The sequence below is a fragment of the Arachis stenosperma genome, chromosome 7 (genome assembly GCF_014773155.1).
Source record: "Arachis stenosperma cultivar V10309 chromosome 7, arast.V10309.gnm1.PFL2, whole genome shotgun sequence".
Taxonomy (NCBI): domain Eukaryota; kingdom Viridiplantae; phylum Streptophyta; class Magnoliopsida; order Fabales; family Fabaceae; genus Arachis; species Arachis stenosperma.
The window spans coordinates 5,608,122-5,613,000 of record NC_080383.1 but is presented as its reverse complement, the minus strand read 5'-3'; the positions used below and the strand labels follow the sequence as shown (position 1 = coordinate 5,613,000).

Genomic DNA, 4,879 nt, shown 5'->3' with positions numbered 1-4,879 from the left:
ACAAGAAAAGGAGATGGCAGCCGAACCTAACAACAATAATGCAAGAAGGATGCTTGGTGATTATACCACACCTACTTCCAAGTTTGATGGAAGAAGCGTCTCAATTCCTGCCATAGGAGCAAACAATTTTGAGCTGAAACCTCAATTAGTTGCTCTAATGCAACAGAACTACAAGTTTTATGGACTTTCATAAGAAGATCCTTACCAGTTCTTAACTAAGTTCTTGCAGATCTGTGAGACTGTTAAGACTAATAGAGTGGATCCTGAAGTCTACAGGCTCATGCTTTTCCCTTTTGCTGTAAGAGACAGAGCTAGAACATGGTTGGACTCTCAACCTAAAGATAGCCTGGACTCATGGGATAAGCTGGTCACGGCCTTCTTGGCTAAGTTCTTTCCTCCTCAAAAGCTGAGCAAGCTTAGAGTGGATGTTCAGACCTTCAAACAAAAAGATGGTGAATCCCTCTATGAAGCTTGGAAAAGATACAAGCAGATGACCAAAAGATGTCCTTCTGACATGTTTTCAGAATGGACCATGATAGATATATTCTATTATAGTCTATCTGAGTTCTCCAAGATGTCATTGGACCATTCTGCAGGTGGATCCATTCACCTAAAGAAAATGCCTGCAGAAGCTCAGGAACTTATTGACATGGTTGCAAATAACCAATTCATGTACACTTCTGAGAGGAATTCTGTGAATAATGGGACGCCTCAAAGGAAGGGAGTTCTTAAAATTGATGCTTTGAATGCCATATTGGCTCAGAACAAAATGTTGACTCATCTAGTCAACATGATTTCTCAAAGTCTGAATGGATGGCAAAATGCATCCAACAGCACTAAAGAGGCATCTTCTGAAGAAGAAGCTTATGATCCTGAAAACCCTGCAATGGCAGAGGTAAATTATATCGGTGAACCTTATGGAAACACCTATAATTCATCATGAAAAAATCATCCAAATTTCTCATGGAAGGATCAACAAAAGCCTCAACAAGGCTTTAATAATGGTGGAAGAAATAGGCTCAGTAATATCAAGCCTTATCCATCATCTTCTCAGCAATGGACAGAGAATTATGAACAGAATAGCTCTAACTTAGCAAATTTAGACTCTGATCTGTCTAAGGCCACTTTAAGTTTCATGAATGAAATAAGGTCCTCCATCAGAAATCTGGAGGCACAAGTGGGCCAGGTGAGTAAGAAAATCACTGAAACCCTTCCTAGTACTCTCCCAAGCAATACTGAAGAAAATCCAAAAAGAGAGTGCAAGGCCATTGATATAATCAATACGGCCGAACCTAGAGAGGAAGGAGAGGACATGAATCCCAATGAAGAAGACCTCATGGGACGTCTCTCAAGCAAGAAGGAGTCCCCTATTGAGGACCTAAAGGAATCTGAGGCTCATATAGAGACCATAAAGATTCCATTAAATCTCCTTCTGCCATTCATGAGCTCTGAAGATTATTCTTTCTCTGAAGAGGATGAAGATGTAACTGGAGAGCAAGTTGCTCAATGTCTAGGAGCCATCATGAAGCTGAATGCCAAGTTATTTGGTAATGAGACTTGGGAAGGTGAACCTCTCTTGCTCATTAGTGAATTTGATATATGGGTTCAGCAAACTTTACCTCAAAAGAAACAAGATCCTGGGAAATTCTTAATACCCTGTACCATAGGCACCATGACCTTTGAGAAAGTTCTGTGTGACCTAGGGTCAGGCATAAATCTTATGCCACTCTCTGTAATGGAGAAGCTGGGGATCATTGAGGTACAACCTGCCTTATTCTCACTACAATTGGCAAACAAGTCAGTAAGACAAGCTTATGGATTAGTAGAGGACGTGTTGGTAAAGGTTGAAGGCCTTTACATTCCTGCTGATTTCATAATCTTAAACACTAGGAAGGAGGAGGATGAATGCATCATCCTTGGAAGACCTTTCCTAGCCACAGCAGAAGCTGTGATAGATGTTAACAGAGGAGAATTAGTCCTTCAATTGAATCGGGACTACCTTGTGTTTAAGGCACACAGCTATCCTTCTGTAACAAGGGAGAGTAAGCATGCAAAGCTTCTCTCAATACAGAGTCAAACAAAACCCCCACTATCAAACTCTAAGTTTGGTGTTGGGAGGCCACAACCAAACTCCAAGTTTGGTGTTGAGAAGACCCCACATTCAAACTCTAAGTTTGGTGTTGGGAGGCCTTCATCATGCTCTGAACTTCTGTGAGGCTCCATGAGAGCCCACTGTCAAGCTAATGACATTAAAGGAGCACTTATTGGGAGGCAATCCAATTTTTATTTATCTAATTTTATTTTTTATTTTATTGTTCTTTTATGTTTTATTAGGTACATGATCATGTGGAGTCACGAAAAAAATATTAAAATTAAAAACAGAATCAAAAACAGCAGAAGAAAAATCACACCCTGGAGGAAAGACTTACTGGCGTTTAAATGCCAGTAAGGAGCATCTGGCTGGTGTTCAACGCCAGAACAGAGCATGGATCTGGCGTTGAACGCCAGAAACAAGCAACATCCCGGCGTTCAAACGCCAGGAATGCACCCTGAGGAGAGCTGGCGTTGAAACGCCAGAAATAAGCATGGACCTGGCGTTCAACGCCAGAAACATGCTGCACATGGGCGTTGAACGCCCAGAATGCGCATCACTTTGGCGTTTAAACGCCAGAATTGGATGCAAAGGCATTCTACATGCCTAATTGGTGCAAGGATATAAATCCTTGACACCTCAGGATCTGTGGACCCCACAGGATCTCCACCTAGCATATTCTTCCCTCTTCTCAACATTCATCCTCTCTTCCCCATAAACACTCTTCCCCAAAAACCTTTCACCAATCACCTCAATCTCTCTTCCCAATTACCCCCTTCACCACTCACATCCATCCACTCTTCCCCATAAATCCCACCTACCTTCAAAATTTAAAATTTCTTTCCCACCCAAACCCACCCTAAATGGCTAAAACTACTCCCTCTCCCCTTACTATATAAACCCCTCCATTCTCCATTAATTTTCACACAACACAACCCCCTTTTCTACACCTTGGCCGAATACACCTCCCTTACTCTCCTCCATATTTTCTCTTCTTCTCCTTCTTTTCTTTCTTCTCTTGCTCGAGGGCGAGCAATATTTTAAGTTTGGTGTGGTAAAAGCAATAGCTTATTGTTTTTCCATAACCATTAATGGCACCTAAGGCCGGAGAAACCTCTAGAAAAGGGAAAAGGAAGACAAAAGCTTCTACCTCCGAGTCATGAGAGATGGAGAGATTCATCTCTAAAGCCCATCAAGACCACTTCTATGATGTTGTGGCCAAGAAGAAGGTGATCCCTGAGGTCCCTTTCAAACTCAAGAAAAATGAGTATCCGGAGATCCGACATGAGATCCAAAGAAGAAGTTGGGAAGTTCTGACCAACCCCATTCAACAAGTCAGAATCTTAATGGTTCAAGAGTTCTATGCCAATGCATGGATCACTAGGAACCATGATCAAAGTATGAACCCAAATCCAAAGAACTATCTTACAATGGTTCGGGGGAAACACTTAGATTTTAGTCCGAAAAATGTGAGGTTGGCATTCAACTTACCCATGATGCAAGGAGATGCACACCCCTACACAAGAAGGATCAACTTTAATCGAAGGTTGGACCAAGTCCTTAGGGACATATGTGTTGAAGGAGCTCAATAGAAAAGAGACTCCAAAGGCAAACCGGTTCAATTAAGAAGACTGGACCTCAAGCCTGTGGCTAGAGGATGGTTGGAATTCATCCAACGCTTCATCATCCCTACTAGCAACCGATCCGAAGTTACTGTGGATCGGGCCATCATGATCCATAGCATCATGATTGGAGAGGAAGTAGAAGTTCATGAAGTTATCTCTCATGAATTCTACAAAATAGCCGATAAGCCCTCTACTTTGGCAAGGCTAGCTTTTCCTCATCTTATTTGCCATCTATGTTACTCAGCTGGAGTTATCATAGAAGGAGACATCCCCATTGAGGAGGATAAGCCCATCACTAAGAAAAGGATGGAGCAAACAAGAAAGCTCACTCATGGATCCCAAGAGACGCATGAGAAAGCTCATCACCAAGAAATCCCGGAGATGCCTCAAGGGATGCACTTTCCCCCCAACAACTATTGGGAATAACTCAACACTTCTCTAGAAGATTTGAGTTATAATGTGGATCAATTAAGGGTGGAACATCAAGAGCACTCCATCATTCTCCATGAAATTAGAGAAGATCAAAGAGCAATGAGGGAGGAGCAACAAAGGCAAGGAAGAGACATAGAAGAGCTTAAGGACATCATTGGTCCTTCAAGAAGAAGACGCCACTAAGGTGGACTCATTCCTTGTTCTTATTTCTCTGTTTTTCGATTTTTATGCTATATGTTTATCTATGTTTTGTGTCTCTACTTCATGATCATTAGTATGTAGTAACTATGTCTTAAAGCTATGAATAAATTCCATAAATCCTTCACCTCTTTTAAAATGAAATATGTTTTAATTCAAAAGAACAAGAAGTACATGAGTTTCGAATTTATCCTTGAAATTAGTTCAATTATATTGATGTGGTGACAATACTTTTTGTTTTCTGAATAAATGCTTGAACAGTGCATATTTTTGATCTTGTTGTTTATGAATGTTAAAATTGTTGGCTCTTGAAAGAATGATGAACAAAGAGAAATGTTATTGATAATCTGAAAAATCATGAAATTGATTCTTGAAGGAAGAAAAGCAGTGAAAAAGCAAAAGCTTGCGGAAAAAAATATGACAGAAAAAAAAAGCAAGCAGAAAAAGCCAATAGCCCTTAAAACCAAAAGGCAAGGGTAAAAAGGATCAAAGGCTTTGAGCATCAATGGATAGGAGGGCCCAAGGAAATAAA

The 4,879-nt window shown here is 40.8% G+C and overlaps 1 non-coding gene across 1 annotated transcript; it reads right to left on the bottom strand.

The window, feature by feature from the left end:
- Nucleotides 1-412: 412 nt before the first annotated feature.
- Nucleotides 413-516, bottom strand: LOC130942731 (small nucleolar RNA R71). The gene has a single exon (XR_009071290.1). It is a non-coding gene; the product is annotated as a small nucleolar RNA R71 (small nucleolar RNA).
- Nucleotides 517-4,879: the final 4,363 nt, after the last annotated feature.